The sequence below is a fragment of the Puma concolor genome, chromosome A2 (assembly GCF_028749965.1).
Source record: "Puma concolor isolate L17-30 chromosome A2, mPumCon1.1.hap2, whole genome shotgun sequence".
NCBI lineage: Eukaryota > Metazoa > Chordata > Mammalia > Carnivora > Felidae > Puma > Puma concolor.
In genome coordinates, this window is record NC_141668.1 from 134,420,572 (window position 1) to 134,438,750 (window position 18,179).

The window sequence follows — 18,179 nt, forward strand, 5'->3', positions numbered from 1 at the left end:
GCATCTCCTTTTTATTCCCTTTATAGGCAGTAGAAGTCATGGCTAGAAAAAAACGGAGTTGAAAGGCAGTCTTGGGTTCAAACCAAAGTCCAAAACTTACTAGCTGTGTGGCCTCGAACAAGCTAGTTAATGTCTCTAAGCCTTTGTTTCCCCAACTGAAAAATGGGGATAATGATATAGGGTTGTTTTGAGAATTAAACGAGATAGTTTAGAGAGTATTTGGTTTATAAGTAAGCACTCATCAAATAGGGTATCTCCTTTTAGAAATGAGAATAATATCAGCTCGTCTTTATGAATTAAAATTCTTCATATTCTCTTTCCGTGTTTTGTGTTTTGTTTTGTTTAGAATTATTTCATTAGTCTGTTCTTAAGACTTAAAACTTTTCACAAAGTTTTTTAATTTTAAGTTATTTAAATTTAATATTTAAATAATATTTAAATTTAAATATTTAAATTTAATATTTAAAAATAGGTATTTTAATTTTAAGTTATTAAAATTAAGTTAATTTTAATTTTTAAGTTATTTTATTTATTTATTTTTAAAGTTTTTATTTTATTTTGATTTTATTTTTTATTTTTTAAAATTTACATCCAAATTAGTTAGCAAATAGTGAAACAATGATTTCACAAAGTTTTTTAATTTTATTTAAATTTGATATTTAAATAATATTTAAATTTAAATATTTAAATTTAATATTTAAATAATATTTAAATTTAAATATTTAAATTTAATATTTAAAATTAAGTATTTTAATTTTAAGTTATTAAAATTAAGTTAATTTTAATTTTTAAGTTATTTTATTTATTTATTTTTAAAGTTTTTATTTTATTTTGATTTTATTTTTTATTTTTTAAAATTTACATCCAAATTAGTTAGCATATAGTGAAACAATGATTTCAGGAGTAGATTCCTTAATGCCCCTTACCCATTTAGCCCATCCCACCTCCCACAACCCCTCCAGGAACCCTCAGTTTGTTCTCCATATTTATGAGTCTCTTCTGTTTTGTCCCCCTCCCTGTTTTTATAGTATTTTTGTTTCCCTTCCCTTATGTTCATCTGTTTTGTCTCTTTAAGCCCTCATATGAGTGAAATCATATGATTTTTGTCTTTCTCTAATTTCACTTAGCATAATACCCTCCAGTTCCATCCACATAGTTGCAAATGGCAAGATTTCATTCTTTTTGATTGCCGGGTAATACTCCATTGTATATATATACACCACATCTTCTTTATCCGTTCATCCATCGATGGACATTTGGGCTCTTTCCATACTTTGGCTATTGTGGATGTGCTGCTATAAACATGGGGGTGCATGTGTCCCTTCGAAACAGCACACCTGTATCCCTTATCTAAATGCCTAGTAGTGCAATTGCTGGGTCGTAAGGTAGTTCTATTTTTAGTTTTTTGAGGAACCTCCATACTGTTTTCCAGAGTGGCTGCACCAGCTTGCATTCCCACCAATGATGCGAAAGAGATCCTCTTTCTCCGCATCCTCACCAACATCTGTTGTTGCCTGGGTTGCTAATGTTAGCCATTCTGACAGGTATAAGGTGGTATCTCATTGTGGCTTTGATTTGTATTTCCCTGATGATGAGTGATGTTGAGCATTTTTTCATGTGTCGGTTGGCCATATGGATTTCTTTAGAGAAGTGTCTATTCATGTCTTGTGTCCATTTCTTCACTGGATTATTGGTTTTGGGGTGTTGAGTTTAATAAGTTCTTTATAGATTTTGGATACTACCCCTTTATCTGATATTTCATCTGCAAAGATCTTCTCACATTCTGTCGGTTGCCTTTTAGTTTTGCTGATTGTTTCCTTCGCTGTGCAGAAGCTTTTTATTTTGATGAGATCCCGTAGTTCATTTTTGCTTTTGTTTCCCTTGCCTCCGGAGATGTGTTGAATAAGAAGTTGTTGTGGCCAAGATCAAAGAGGTTTTTGCCTGCTTTCTCCTTGAGGATTTTGATGGCTTCCTGTCTTACATTGAGGTCTTTCATCCACTTTGAGTTTATTTTTGTGTATGGTGTAAGAAAGTGGTCCAGGTTCATTCTTCTGCATGTCGCTGTCCAGTTTTCCCAGCACCACTTGCTGAAGAGACTGTCTTTATTCCACTGGATATTCTTTCCTGCTTTGTCAAAGGTTAGTTACCCATACTTTGTAGGTCCATTTCTGGGTTGTCTGTTCTTGTGCCAGTACCTTACTGTCTTGATGATTACAGCTTTGTAGTATAGCTTGAAGTCTGGGATTGTGATGCCTCCAGCTTTGGTTTTGTTTTTCAAGATCGCTTTGGGGATTTGGGGTCTTTTCTGGTTCCATACACATTGTAGGATTCTTTGTTCTAGCTCTGTGAAGAATGCTGGTGTTACTTTGATAAGGATTGCATTGAATATGTAAATTGCTTTGGGTAGTATCAACATTTTAACAATATTTGTTCTTCCTCTCCAGGAGCATGGAATCTTTTTCCATTTTTTTTGGTGTCTTCTTCAATTTCTTTCATAAGATTTCTATAGTTTTCAGTGTATAGATTTTTCACCTCTTTGGTTAGATTTATTCCTAGGTATTTTATGGGTTTTTTTGCAACTGTAAATGGGATCAATTCCTTGATTTCTCTTTCTTTCACTTTATTGTTGGTGTATAGGAATGCAACCAATTTTTGTGCATTGATTTTATATACTGCAACTTTGCTGAATTCATGAATCAATTTTAGCAGTTTTTTGGTGAAATATTTTGGGTTTTCCATATAGAGTATCATGTCATCTGTGAAGAATGAAAGTTTGACCTCCTCCTGGCCAATTTGGATGCCTTTTATTTCTTTGTGTTGTCTGATTGCAGAGGCTAACACTTCCAATACTACGTTGAATAACAGTGGCAAGAGTGGACATCCCTTTCTTGTTCCTGACCTTAGGGGGAAAGCTGTCAGTTTTTCCCCATTGAGGATGATATTAGTGTTGGGTCATTCATATGTAGCTTTTATGATCTCGAGGTATGCTCCTTCTATCCCTGCTTTCTTGAAGGTTTTTATCAAGAAAGGATGCTGTGTTTTGTCAAATGCTTTCTCTGCATCTATTGAGAGGATCCTATGGTTCTCGTCCTTTCTTTTATTGATGTGATGAATCACAACGATTGTTTTGCAGATATTGAACCAGTCCTGCCTCCCAGGTATAAATCCCACTTGGTCGTGGTGAATAATTTTTTCAATGTATTGTTGGATCCAGTTGGCTAATATCTTGTTGAGGATTTTTGCATCCATGTTCATCAAGGAAATTGGTCTATAGTTCTCCTTTTCAGTGGGGTCTCTGTCTGGTTTTGGAATCAAGGTAATGCTGGCTTCATAGAAAGAGTTTGGAAGTTTTCCTTCCATTTCTATTTTTTGGAACACCTCCAAGAGAATAGGTGTTAACTCTTCCTTAAATGTTTGGTAGAATTCCCCTGGAAAGCCATTTGGCCCTGGACTCTTGTTTTTGGGGAGATTTTTGATTACTAATTCGATTTCCTTACTGGTTATGGGTTGGTTCAAATTTTCTATTTCTTCCTGTTTCAATTTTGGTAGTGTATTTGTTTCTAGGAATTTGTCCATTTCTTCCAGATTGCCCATTTTATTGGCATATAATTGCTCATAATATTCTCCTAATTATTGTTTTTATTTCTGTTGTGTTGGTTGTGATCTCTCCTCTTTCATTCTTGATTTTACTTATTTGGGTCCTTTCCTTTTTCTTCTTGATCAAACTGGCTAGTGGTTTATCAATTTTGCTAATTCTTTCAAAGAACCGGCTTCTGGTTTCATTGATCTGTTGTACTGTTTTTTTGGTTTCGGTAGCATTAATTTCTGCTGTAATCTTTATTATTTCCTGTCTTTTGCTTGTTGTGGGTTTTATTTGCTGTTCTTTTTCCAGCTCCTTAAGGCCTAAGGTTAGGTTGTGTATCTGAGATCTTTCTTCCTTCTTTAGGAAGGCCTGGATTGCTATATACTTTCCTCTTATGGCCATCTTTGCTGCGTCCCAGAGATTTGGAGTTATGGTGCTATCATTTTCATTGACTTCCATATACTTTTTAATTTCCTCCTTAAGTGCTTCATTAGCCCATTCATTCTTTACTAGGATGTTCTTCAGTCTCCAAGTATTTGTTACCTTTCCAAATTTTTTTGTGTGGTTGATTTTGAGTTTCATAGCATTGTGGTCTGAAAATATGCACACTATGATCTCGATCTTTTTCTACTTACTTAGGGCTGATTCGTGTCCCAGTATATGATCTATTCTGGAGAATGTTCCATGTGCACTGGAAAAGAATGTATATTCTGCTGCTTTAGGATGAAATGTTCTGAATCTATCTGTTAAGTCCATCTGGTCCAGTGTGTCATTCAAAGCCATTGTTTCCTTGTTGATTTTTTGATTGGATGATCTGTCCCTTGCTGTGAGTGGGGTATTGACGTCTCCTACTATTATGGTATTACTATCGATCAGTTTCTTTATGTTTGTGATTAATTGATTTATATATTTGGGTGCTGCCACATTTGGTGCATAAATGTTTACAATTGTTAGGTCTTCTTGGTGGATAGACCCCTTGATTATGATATAATGCCCTTCTGCATCTCTTGACACAATCTTTATTTAAAAAAATTTTTTTTTTTAACGTTTATTTATTTTTGAGATAGAGAGAGACAGAGCATGAACAGGGGAGGGTCAGAGAGAGGGAGACACAGAATCCGAAACAGGCTCCAGGCTCTGAGCTGTCAGCACAGAGCCCGACGCGGGGCTCGAACTCACGGACCGTGAGATCATGACCTGAGCTGAAGTCAGACGCTCAACCGACTGAGCCACCCAGGCGCCCCACAATCTTTATTTTAAAGTCTACATAGCCTGGTATAAGTATGGCTACTCCAGCTTTCTTTTGTTGACCATTAGCATGATAGATGGTTCTCCATCCCCTTATTTTCAATCTGAAGGTATCTTTAGGTCTAAAGTGGTTCTCTTGTAAACAGCATATAGATGGATCTTGTTTTCTTATCCATTCTGTTACCTTATGTCTTTTGATTGGAGCATTGAGTCCATTGATGTTTAGAGTGAGTACTGAAAGATATGAATTTATTGCCATTATGATGCTTGTAGAGTTGGAGTTTCTGGTGGTGTTCTTTGGTCCTTTCTGATCTTTGTTGCTTTTGGTACTTATTTGTTTTTATATATATTTTTTCATCTTTTCTACCCTCAGAGAGTCCCCCTTAAAATTTCTTGCAGGGCTGGTTTAGTGGTCACAAATTCCTTTAATATTTGTTTGTCTGGGAAACTTTTCATCTCTCCTTCTATTTTGAATGACAGCCTTGCTGGATAAAGAATTTGTGATGGCATATTTTTCTGATTCAGCACACTGAATATATCCTGCCACTCCTTTCTGGCCTGCCAAGTTCTGTGGATAGGTCTGCCGCAAACCTGATCTGTCTTCCCTTGTATGTTAGGAACTTTTTTTCCCTTGCTGCTTTCATGATTCTCTCCTTGCCTGAGTATTTTGTGCATTTGACTATGATATGCCTAGTTGATGGTCGGTTTTTGTTGAATCTAATGCGGGTCCTCTGTGCTTCCTGGATTTTGGTGTCCATGTCTTTCCCCAGGTAAGAAAGTTTTCTGCATGATGTGCTCAATAACCCTTCTACCCCTATTTCTCTCTCTTCCTCTTCTGGGACCCCTATGATTCTCATGTCGTTCCTTTTTAATGAGTCACTGATTTCTCTGATTCTTAAATCGTGCTCTTTTGCATTAATCTCCCTCTTTTTTTCTGCTTCATTATTCTCTAAGTTTGTCCTCTATATCGCTGATTCTCTGTTCTGACTCATCCGTCCTTGCCACCGTGGCATCCATCCGTGATTGCAGCTCAGTTAAAGCATTTTTAATTTCATTCTGGCTATTTTTTACTTCTTTTATCTCTGCAGAAAGGGATTCTAATCTATTTGCGAGTCCAGCTAGTAGTATTATTATCATGATTGTAAATTCTGTTTCAGACATCTTGCTTGTATCTGTGTTGGTTAAATCCCTGGCTGTTGTTTCTTTGTGCTCTTTCTTTTGGGGTGAATTCCTTCATTCTGCCATTTTGAAGGCAGAAAAGGAATTAATGAGGTAGAAAAATTGAAATTAAAAACATTAAAATTAAAAAAATATTAAAATTAAAAATTAAAGACACACACACACAAATCGAATAGATGATGTTAGATCATAGGTGTGTTTTGGTCTGGGTGTTGAAAGTGGTTTGACAGATTAGAGAAAAAAAAGGGGGAGAAAAAAAAGGAAATCATTTGAGAATTTGAAAAAATGAATACACTGAAGTAGACTAAAATGATATGATGGGGTTAAAATAGAATTTGAAAAAATATACACAAAAGTAAAGAATATAGTAGAAAAAAATTAAAAAAATATTTTTAATAAAAATTAAAAATAAATATGAATTTCTTATTTTCCTGTATTCAAGAAAAAAGAAAAGAAATGAAAAAGAGAAAAAAGATTTAAAAAAATAAAAACAAGAAATCGTTAAAAATTTGAAAAAGTGTACACACTGTAGGAGACTAAAATAAAATGATGGCAGTAAAATGGAATTTGAAAAAATTTACATAAAAGCAAAAAATATAGTAACAAAATTAAGGAAAAAGTATTTTTTAATAGAAATTGAAAGTAGAAATGAAGTTTTTCTATTTCTACATTCAAGAAAAAGAAAAGAAACGAAAAGCAGGCAAGGGAACAGCATGTACAAAGTCCTAAAGCAGGGGGAGGACAGAGTGGCCCAGGCTCTGAAATGACGGCAGCCACGTGACCCGGGGCTGGTGTCCCTTCACATCACTGGTTCTCAAACCCTCATTAGTAAAAGGGCAGAATCAGACTAGTTCGTGTCTGGGTCCCTTCCAAGAAAGGGGGTCAGTTTAAACATTAAGCAGGCTCATATGAGCTGTCATATCGTTACCTTATCCTCTGGGTGTCTGGGAGTCCCCTTGGTCACCAGCTGCTGGATTGGAACCCCAGAAGGGCAGCTCTGTACTGATTCTAGAGGCACAGCCAAGTTCACCCCTGAGCCCGGCCCAGGATTAGTTCTGTTGCTGTGCTTCATCCAGTCTGCTGAGGTCTCGTTGTGGGTATGACCTACACGATTACATGATGGATTTTGCAAAATCCTGTTAGGATTATTTCCCATCCTTGCTCAGAGCCAGATGTTTGACCGAAAGGTAGAGAGGGCTGAAAGGAAAATCTCTGAAACAGGCCTCTGAAAGCAGCACAGGCTTGCAGGCTAGATCAGCCTGCTCTCCCAATGTCCTCGGCTGCTTGGTACCTTCCAGGCATACAGTAGGCCTTAACTGTGGAGTGGATGGTGTTAGACACCATTTCCTTAGAGGCTTCGTTCTACACATACTTCTCTTTAAGAGGTCATAATGAAACTCAATGTAGGATTAATATTTTGCTTTTTATCCACCCAATATTAATTCGTAAGTTTGTCTTCACACTGCTGAGAAACTCTTAAATGTCATTTAAGATGTTCAAGATCCCACTGGGTCATGTGTGGAACTGCTGAGTCACTATATTGTATGCCTGAAACTAATGAAACACTATGTTAACTGTACTGGAATTAAAATTAAAAACTTAAAAAAAAAAATGTTCAAGATCTGAAACGTTAAGACGTTCAAGTCTAAACTACCGAAGAGTTGAGGTCAGCTCCAGCGTCAGCTCGGTGTGGATGAACACGTCCCCTGTCGCCCACAGCCCGTGAGGAAGGGGTGGGTGTTTTCTCTCACGTTCCTCTCAGATGTGTGGCAAAGACTCTCAGGTTAATGTGGGGAGAGGCGCCAGGCACCTGCCAAGGCCCCGAGAAAGCCTGCCGTCCACGGGCACATCGTGCTGGGGTGTCCGAGGACCGGGAGATGGCGGTCAGAACGGAGAGTCCCTGAGTCTCCGCCATCCCGTGCCCCACACTTCCTCATGGGGTCTGCCCTGTCTCCGCTCTCCTTGGACCGTTTTTGCTCTCTCATGCCCTCTCCCCTTTTGGCCCCAGCCACGCGGCCTTCTTACCAGCTGGTGCTTTTCGCTGGGCCTCCGCTGAAACCCCTGAGAGGGGCCAGCTGGTGGGCCCGGCATCTCCTTTCCCTCAGGTGACCATCTGTGGTCCCAGCAGCCAGCGGGTGGGGTTGGGTACTTCGCTGTTGTCCCCTGAACACGGTGCACACGGGGGCTTGCAGAGAGCAGAGGGGCCTGACGCCCATCTGGGACCACGTGGCTTCCAGCTGGTGACCCAGCACCCCACTCACCTTGTTGCCCTCCCCACCAGGCGGGCCTTTCTGCTGGGCTGTCAGGTGCCCGATCTGGGCATGCTCTCTTGTTTACAGCAGCCCCTTCCCCTCTGGGCTGGGGGCTGGGGGCTGGCTGCTCCTGGGGCACTGCCGTGTGCTGTCCTCCGTGCTGGGGTGGGGTTTTGCAAATCCCACCGCTCCTTCTCCCTCTGTGGGTTTCAGTGTGTCCAGGGAATGCAGCCTCTGGCCGGCCTCTGGCATCCTCATGGAAAGGCCTCTCCACTGGCAGCTTTCCCCCTGTCCCACCTCTGCCTGTCCGCTTTCCAGACCTGGAGGCTTCATCTTGTCACTATCGGGGGACCCCGAGCTCCAGCTTATCTCCATTATCCTCATCAGACATGCATGTGTGAACTGTCTGCCAACTTTTTAGTTTACTGTGGTGACAAAGCTGCCAGGAGTCCCGGGAGCCTGTGACAGCCTCAGGGGCAGATGCGCCCTGGGTAGAAGTTGCATAGGAAGACAGATTATGCTCGGGCTGCAGAAGATCTGAGAGTCAGAATCGGGCAGAGTTGATCTGCTGCCCGATTGGAAGGCCAGGTGGCATCGAGTCCCTCTTGGCCTGACCCCCGTTTCCCTGGGAGGTGTGTGGGCCCGTGGTGCCGGGACTCACCTGTCAGGGAGGCCTTTCCCTGGCCTGCTCTGAGTGCATGCTGTCAGCATTTCTGCCCCAGACTCTTTTGCTTCTGCTCACTTCTGACTGTTCTCCCTTCCGATTGCCACCCTTCTACTTGAGCAAGGTTAACATGCTCTCATTCTGGCTGGGGAGCCATTTTGTGTCTTTAATGACAGCTTTGGACGCAGATGGTTCTACCCTTGGGAGACCTTTCCATCATCTTTGAAAGTGTTGGTGTTTATAGTGTCACTGCCTCTGGGGGCATTCAGAGGAAGACGGAGGGAGGCACGTGGAGGAGGAGGAGGAGTGTTTTTGGTGGCTAAATCTGGAGAGGGAGAAGGTGGCAGAGAAGGGGACTCGGACAGAGAAGTATTGTCCTTCTGATTCTTGGACGAGGGGACTCTGGCTTAGGAGGCTGTGCTTTGGAGCTGGGGTTAGAGGCTCAGAGAAGGAAGACAGCAGCCAGGTCACATGGGACCAGGATGTGGGATTAGATGCAGTCATTGCTCTGAGCGTGTCTCTTACCTGCAACACAGTAAAGCACATTTACCATTTCTTTGAAGCTGCAAGGGAGAAGTCCCAGAGTCCTTTCAACTGAGAATACTAAACAGAGGTGAACGAAACACCCATTTCTACCCATTGCACACGTGAAAATGTTACTGCTGCTTTCATTGAGGGTCCTGGGGTTAGTGTTGGGTCTTAGCAACTTCAGAGTCAGTTTCTTCCTTCTTTCCTTCCTTCCTTCCTTCCTTCCTTCCTTCCTTCCTTCCTTCCTTCCTTCCTTCCTTCCTTCCTTAAGTTTATTTGTTTATGGGGGGGGGCCACACAGGTGGGGGAGAGGCAGAGAGAGAGAGAATCCCAAGCAGGCTCTGTATTGTCAGTGCAGAGCCCGACGTGGGGCTTGAACTCATGAACTGTGAGATCATGATCTGAACCGAAATCAAGAGTCAGACGCTTAACTGACTGAGCCACCCAGGCGCGCCTCCCACCCCCCCCCCCCAGCCCCCTTGCCCAGGGTCTGTTTCTGAGGGCTTGTTTTTTCATTTGAAACCTTGGGTCCTCAAACCTTCATTTACCCGGTTCTTCAACTTCTTGTCCTGCATTGGGTCTTGGGGGTTGCTTGTTGAGGTCGAGGCTCTGTTCTAGCGCCGCTTTGATCTGAGATGGTTGATCTGGGAAATTGGCTTCCAGAGGATAGTGTTAGTGTTGGGAATGTCAGGACTCTGTGGTGCCCCTGGACCTGCACTGTGTGTGGTCCCCACACCACTCGTGAGGGTCGTGTGCCACTCAGGGGTCATGATTTTCTTTATGCAACAGTGGGTGTCCTGCTCTATACCAGCACTGTGCTGGGCTCTGGGGGGATCCAGAGGTGAGCCCTCCCCACCCCCAGAATTTTGCATGCAAGGAGGGGACAAGGGACATCAACAGCTCTCCCTGCTTCTTTCCGGGCCCCACCCTGGCATTCTTCTTATAACAACTGGAGTGATGTCTTAGAATATAAATCAGATTGCATCATTCCCCTGCTCCAAACCCTTCTAGTGCACTGAGGATAAAATCAAGAACCCTCACTGTGGCCACCGAGGCCCCAGCTTGCCCCACAGCCTGATCCCCTCCTGATGCCCCAGCCACACCAGCCAGCTTCTCCTTCCTTGAACTGAGCCCACAGCCATCTCTCTCCTCCCACCTCCTGCAGCCTGTGCGCATCCTTCAGGTGGCAGCCCAAGTGTCACGTACAGAGGGCTCTTCCACCCCCTCCCCAGGCAAGCTGGGCCTCCTGTTCACACTGCCATAAAGCTCGTGTGTCCCCATGCCCTGATGTCAGCTTGGAACTATGTATTTGTGGAATTACATGGCGATCCCCATCCCCCTGCTAGTCTTTGAGGTCCTTGAGGGCCGGGCCGTGTCTGCCCTGGTTCCAGTGTGACACTGACCCTGACCAGAGCCAGGCCCACAGTATGGACTCAGGAAGCCTGTGCTGAGTGAGTGAGCAGTGGGTGGACCAAGTATGTGGGGGTGGGGCATGCCATTGGGAGTGGACACCTGGCAGTTGGAAAAATGATATCCAGGTGGGGACACGACATAGACAGAGGAATAGGGCAGGGAGTTCAAGGATGCATAGAGAGAGAGGCATGTAGCCCACATCAGCTGTGTGAGAGATCACAAAGGGGGAAAGGGCTTAGCTCTGGCTCTGGACAGAGTGAGGTTCAGACACTCACACATCAGCTTGTGATCTTGGATAGGTCATTGAACACTTCCAGGGCCATCTCCTTATCTGTAAAATTAAGATAATAGTAGCGTGCGCCTCCAAGGGCACCTTGAGGGCGAGTGAGGCAGCCTGAGTGGCTATGCTCATGCTCCGGTGCTGTGGTGGGAAATCGCTGGGCTGAGTAGGCATGGTGTCTGGAATGCTGGAGGGTGATGTGGGACTTTACTCCGGCCATGGATTTCCGCTGTGTATGTTGGAGTCCCCATTTTTGGTTCGGGGGTGGGGGGGAATCTGATAGCTTTGAGTGGGTTGGACTAGCAGGGGTGAGGCAGAACCGTGGGGGCTCCTGCAGGAGACCCCTGGAAGGTATTGAGCCTCAGCACCAGGATGGCAGTGGAGAGGACTGTGGACAAGGAGTGGGTGATAATGAGGTGGAACTGGCAGGTCTGGGGCTCCCCAAGCTCCATGATGGAGGGAGGAGGGTGCCTCACTCTAAGGGGAGATGGCCCAGTGGAGAGGGTGACACAAGGGAGCAGTTTTGACATCACAATCAGTTGGTAGGCCCTGCAGGGTGGCCCGGTAGAGCTTTCAGGCAGGCAGCTAGCACCGTGGGACAAGGGTTCTGGATTGAGGTCTCAGCCAGAGCTGCATGCTTGGGACTTGTCCTCTTTACACAGCTGGGGGCTGGGGTCAAAACCCTGTTGGATTTGGATTTGCCAAGGGGGACGGAGGCCTCTGAGCTGCGGTCCAGAGGCACTGTCACAAAGGAAGCAGAAAAGATGAAGGTGGGGGGTGGGGGATGATGATGGCTGTGGCGATGGTGGTGGGAACCTGTGGTAGGCAGGCTGGGCTGTGGGGTGACATTTCCCCTTCAAACTTCTTTTAAGAAGCAGGAGCGAGTGGAATAGCTTGATGGGGATGGCAGGGTAGAAGAAAAGGTGACAAAACGTTTTCTCATTAGGATTACCCACATGCAACCCCTGTAAGAACTGGGGAAATCTCCAGCAGGATGAAACTCTGGCCAAAATAGGAGGAAAGACAGGGAGGAGGCTGCGTAGCTTAGAGCAATGAGATGTGCTCCCTTCTGCCTCTGCCCCGTCCCCACATCCATGCCTGGTTCTACCGTGGGTGTCGACAAACCAGAAATTTCTCCACTGAGCAAGTGTCAACCACGGTTGACTCCGACCTTAATGTCACCATCCAGCCCAAGGGGCCCTGGATTTGCACTTTTTTTCTGAAAAGAGACTTGAACAGCAGCAAATACATTTATGAAAGTCTTTAGTGCCTCTGGAGATTATTTGTGGCCTCGCTTGTTCTGAATGCCTTTCCCCCACACCACTCTGTGTAGGGAGGTGGCTTTTTAGAAGGCAGCAGGGCCTGGATTTTGATGCAGACACTGTCAGTGATGGGACTGTGCTGCCCCTTTGTGTCTGTCGTAAGCCACTACAGTGAGAGCAGTTTTGTCTAACAGAAAGCTGATTATTATTGCCTGATCCTGAGGCTGGCTCTGAATATGGACTTCACGCATAATTCCAGACGGCTCAAGGTCAAAAAGGTTAAGTGGGAGGTTGGGGCCTCGTATCAGTGACTGGTGCCAAATCTGAGATGCTGGCCAAAAGAACGAAAGAAGTAGCAGATTAAAATCCGGCGTGCAGGCCAGGAAACCTTTGTAAGTCGACTGATGTAGAGAGGAGCCAGTGTCCGCAACGTGTCCTTGCCGCATGGAGAAAATGAAATGAAAACAGACTGCTGACTTCCTTTCTGCCACTGCTCTCTGTGCACATGGGACCCCCTCGGAAGCCTGGAGAACAGGACAGGACTGGAGGACCACGTTCTCCTGGAGCCTGGGCTCGGGTACAGGTCAGTATTCAGAAACCAAATTGCCTTTGGGATTGAGTTGTCCTGTTCGCGGCTGTGCCTTTTATTCTTTTTTGAAGGTAGGAGTGCACCTCCCAGGATTCAAGGTCAAGGCCTTATTTCACATTAATATTCAGGTTTAGAATGGGAAGTTGCCAAGGGCGTCAGAGTGTGAGGAACAGTGTTTTACCAAACTTCATTTGTGTACCTCCTTGACTTTTTATGATTTAGGGGCCATACCTGGGTACCTCTTCTAACATCATTTACTGGATTTTAACATTTGGTCACAATATTATGCAAGTTTAATATTACGTAATACTTGAGCCACTTAGCTCTCACGTGTTTGAGAAGTGCTTCAACCAGAATAGAGTAGTAAGCACCGTGTCAGTTTTCTGATGTTCAAATAAAAGTATCTCAAAGGGAGACGGAGTTGCTCAAAGTCATTGGATGTTTGGTAGCAGAACTCAGATGGACACTAAAGTCTCCCTAATGCCACCACGATCCTTGTGGTTCTTAGAGTTGTTTCTTTTTCTCTCTTCACGGTTTTAATTTAGTGCAAACTTGAGAGAGTAGGGGTAGATCACATCTGCATTTTCAACCTCAGCCCCGGGGTGGGAGTCACTGATCACCTCAAACCATGCTTGGTTTTACTGTCTCTCCCTAAGTCAACGGAGCTCTGCTCTGTGACAGTGACACCACCTGTCGGTTCCTGTACAGTTAGTACATTGTCAGGATGGGTGTCACCAGGTCCATATAGGGTGCAGAGTCCTTTTTGCTGTTTATTAAAAAAAAATTAATGTTGTATTTGTTTTTGAGAGAAAGAAAGAGACACAGCATGAGTATGGGAGGGCAGAGAGAGAGAGCGGGGGACACAGAATCCGAAGCAGGCTCCAGGCTCCGAGCTATCAGCACAGAGCCCAACACGGGTCTTGAACCCACAAACTATGAGATCATGACCTGAACTGAAGTTGGACATATAACCGACTGAGCCACCCAGGCGCCCTTGCTGTTTGTTTTAGAAGAATACTGACTATTGATTTTGGGAACACAAATCAGCGTCAGCGAGTAAGCAGATTTGCAAATAGGGAGTCCGCGAATGAAGAGGGCTGACTGCGGTTTTGAAGGGCTGCCTCCTGTGCCTTCTGGTGGTTGCTCCTGAAAACACTGAGTACCTGCTAGTTCTTGGAAGGGTGAGGTTGTATATTTTGAGTGGCCGAGTGTAACTTCCTTCTGTTTGCTTTTTCCCAGTGTGGAAGCTGGTCCTCCTGGCCAGGGAGACCTCCTGAGCAGCATGCTACCTTCCTCCTCGGTGCCAGAGTTGATGACAATTAGTAAGTTGCTGAGTCTCCTCCGCCAATGCCGGGTGACTCTCGGACCTGCACATCAGTGGGGTACTGTTGTGCTTGCTCCTGTGTGAGTGTGGACTTTGTGAGATGTGGGGTGAAGTCAGGTGTGTGTGTCCGTGGTCTGAATGTGCTGTGCAGTTCTTAGCTTCCTGAGCTGTGGTTAATGATGTGATGTTTGGGCGTGTGCTCACTCTAAAGGACACGCTTCAGAGCTGGAGCGGCACTGAGTTTTGAGGGGTTTGGGGATTTGCCCCCCGTACGATTGTCAACCACAGAGGAACTGTGCTAATTGGGTAGCTCTGGAGGAGTCCTATTTGTAAATAGGAAAGAGCATGTCTGTTAAGTATGAAGGTTGTTAAAGATCAGGTTCAAACAGTTTCGAACCTTAGCCCTGGGAAGAAAGTATTAGAGATACAACAAGATTAGGTTTGTGTGGCTTTATACAGTAAAGAGTAAGCCAACCGTAGCTTAAGGAGGTAGAAATTCATCTGTCTTTCCAGAAGTAGGCAGGCTGGGGCTGGTATGTGGCTCCCTGTTCGTCAGAGACCGGAACTCCCTCCATCTTGTCTCATAGTCCAAAATGGCTATTTTATCTCCAGCCATCCCAGTCTCATCCCAGGTAGCAGAAAAGAAGAGGGAGCAAAGGAGAGAATTCCTCCATTTCCATAGGTAGGATTCAACTTTTTCCTCTAGCCACTGACTGAAATTTACATTTCCTTCCATTATGAAAGTACCAGCAAACCATAGAAACCGTAGTCATGTTAGCAGAATGGGTGACTTTATCGCCGATAGAAGTCATAGGCCCTGTGAGAGCTGCAACATGAAAAAAAAAAAATCTCAGAATATTGTTTCTGCTGGAAAATAGGGTGGTTTTTTTTAATGTGATGATAAAGAATTCTATCACTTTTATTTTTTACATTTTGATAATGCTATTTCAGTATAATCTGTTCCTTTGAAGTCTTGTGTGTTTTATTTTATGTATTTTAAAATCTTTTTCTGAGAAGAGGTCCATGGGCTTCACCAGACTGCAGAACGGGTCCATGGTACCAAAAAGGTGATGCCCGCTCCCAGCTGTAAGGACCTTTCCTAGAAGTGCACACAGTGTCCCATTGGCATGGCCAACATCAGTCCCATGGCCTCCTCTGCTGCTATGGAGACAGTGCTCCCCACCCCTCCCATTAGGGTTTTCATTGCTTAGGGCGGCGATGCCCACCCTCCTGCCCCCATTAGGGTTTTCATTGCTAAGGAAGGAAGAGCGGGGTCTGGGAGACATCCAGCACTGCCAAGTCAGAGATGAAGAAGGAAATGAGCAGACTCTCTAAGGTTGGTTGGTGGGAATGACCAGTCTCACTCTGTTCAGTGAAAATGTGCAGTTCATTATGGCACTTCTCAGGCTTGAGTTCAGCTGGGCGGATATTTATAGATCTATACATGTGGGGCACATGGGCTGGGAGAATAGTAAAGTCTCTGGCTTTCAAATTTCAGTTCTTTATTTACCACTATACTAGTATTTACCCTGTAATTTTTTTTTAATTGGGTGCACTTAGGAAAAGATGAGTGCCTTTATTTAAAAAGGGAAATTTCTGGGGCGCCTGGGTGGCTCAGTCAGTTAAGTGTCTGACTTCGGCTCAGGTCATGATCTCTCAGTTCTTGCAGGTTTGAGCCCCTCATCAGGCTCTGTGCTGACAGCTCAGAGCCTGGAGCCTGCTTCGGAGTCTGTGTCTCCCTCTCTCTCTGCCCCTCCCCCACTTGTGCTCTGTCTCTCTCTGTCTCTCAAAAATAAATAAATGTAAAAATTAAAAAAATACCAATAATAATACCATATAATAACCATGATTATAGTAAATGGAGAGTCACTATTCGTTGACTTAAATAGCAATTAACTGAAAATAAAGACAGCAGAAAGGAACCAATGTTAAGTTGGCCTGCATGTCATTGCCTGTCCCAGCTTCTGTCTGAGACCCCCTCCCGTTGTTAAAAAGAGAGGTGAGTGAGTGAGCAGCAGAAGGAGAGTGTTGGGAATATCCTAGTGCTAAACTCAGATCTTTTTCCTGGAAGTAACCAGAAGGATTGAGAAGGGAGAGAAGGCGCCTTCTCAGAGTCCCCGTGACCTCATGCCTTGTCTTTCTGCATCTGCAGTGCTCTCTGTTTGTGTGGCTCACACCTCATGTAGAGCGACGAGACTTCACTCTGGCCCTGAGGCGTGTCCATTCCAAAGAGTGTACGTTTGCTTTGCAAAGAACAGCGACCTCGAGATCGCGGACACAAATACCGGGCTTCATAGGCCTCTTGCTGTGGGCGCTTTATTGGGGTGCAGGCATCTCCATGCACCCCAGCAGCTATTCAGCACTGTGCTTCCAAGGGGGTTTCCTGTTTCCCGGGATGAAGTCCCTCCATCACCGCTGACCCCAGGCTGCGTTGCCGGCTGGCCCGTGGGTCTCCCTCAGCCACTTTGTGCTAGAGGAAGTAGGTGGCCCTGCGTGTGCACTGGCACTAAGGTTGTCCATATGAACACACTGGAGTTGCACCGATGGCTGAGGTTTAGGCTGTTTTCCTTGTTTTTACTCATACAGTTTTCCAGAAATGTAAATCTAGTTTATTATTTGGGATCTTTGGCAAGTAGGGACTTACCTAGAGTTTATAACTCGAATCTTGGAGGAGATATGTCACCACACCCGCATCTGGACCCTTGGTACTTTGTGGGGGGTGAACGTGTGCTTCCTGGGGTAGGGGATGGGGGCTCTGTTGGCTGAGGTGGCGTCAAATTTCAATGAGCCTTCTGGATGCAGCACTGGGTTGCCTGTGTGTGTTCCAGATGAGAGATCAGGATTCTTGGAAATATTGGATAGAAGGTGGATTTGCCTTATGTCCCCCTCATCCTGCCTCTGGCATCGTGTCATCATAGAAAAATGAGAAGCGCGAGCCTGTCCAGGTGTCCAGGGCGTCAGCTAGGTGCCAGCCGGGGTGGTCCTAACAAAGCACCACAGGCTGGGCGGCCTGAAAACAAACTTCTCTCTTGCAGTTCAAGAGGATGGGAGTCCAGGTGACTGTGATGGCTCCTGGTGAGCCCACTGTCCTTGCCTTGCAGATAGCCTTTTCCATCTGTCTATGCATCCCTGGTGTCTCTTCCTCTGCTGATATGGACGCCAGTCCTGCTGAATTAGCGCCCACCCTTAGGACCCCATTTAACCTTAATTACCTCCTTAAAGGCCCTACGTCCAAATATAGTCCCATTGAAAGTTAGGACTTCACATATGAATTCTGGCTGGGGGCGGCGGGGGTCGGGGGGGAACACCTGCAGTCCTGGGGAGTCCCAAGAATGGTGTTCCAGGAGCTGTCCATCTCCAGTTCAAAGATTGCATCCCAGCATGTGAAGCACACATGACTCCACTCAGGGGAGATGCCTGACCCCCGAAAACCCTGAAGAGCCTGGCCGAGGGGCCCCAGCTCCGCTCTGTGAAGCAGGGAGCGTTTTCCTCACATCCTGCCAAGTGGCTTCCCCGCTTCTTTTCCTGGTCGGTATAGGCGGCTGTCTGGACACGGTGATGGAACTGGAGTACTTAATCCTCGGTCAGGCCCCCTGCCAAGCAGCCTTCCCCTCTTGGATGCCTCTGAAATGGCAGAGGGTTTTGTCCTGGGCTTTTTGGCTTTTTGGCTTGTTGCTATTAAGTGCCCAAGAGAGGATGCTGTGTCCAGGCCCACGTTACTGCCCTTTCTGCAGGCCCTTTGGCACTTAAGAGCACACATGGGCTTCTTAGGAGGAATTAATTAGTTAGCAAAGTAGTAAACGCAGTCCGGAGTGCACCAAAACACAGGCAGTTCTGTCTAGGCATTTCCATTTCTG

The 18,179-nt window shown here is 45.0% G+C and overlaps 1 long non-coding RNA gene across 1 annotated transcript in view; it reads left to right on the forward strand.

Annotated features, from left to right (window-relative positions):
• The first annotated feature begins 12,919 nt into the window (after nucleotides 1-12,919).
• Nucleotides 12,920-18,179, forward strand: part of LOC147583539 (uncharacterized) — a 70,320-nt gene continuing 65,060 nt past the window's right edge. Inside the window, exons 1-2 of the long non-coding RNA XR_015241936.1 lie at nucleotides 12,920-12,992; nucleotides 14,238-14,320. This is a non-coding gene — a long non-coding RNA (uncharacterized LOC147583539). The remainder of the gene's footprint in view (nucleotides 12,993-14,237; nucleotides 14,321-18,179) is intronic.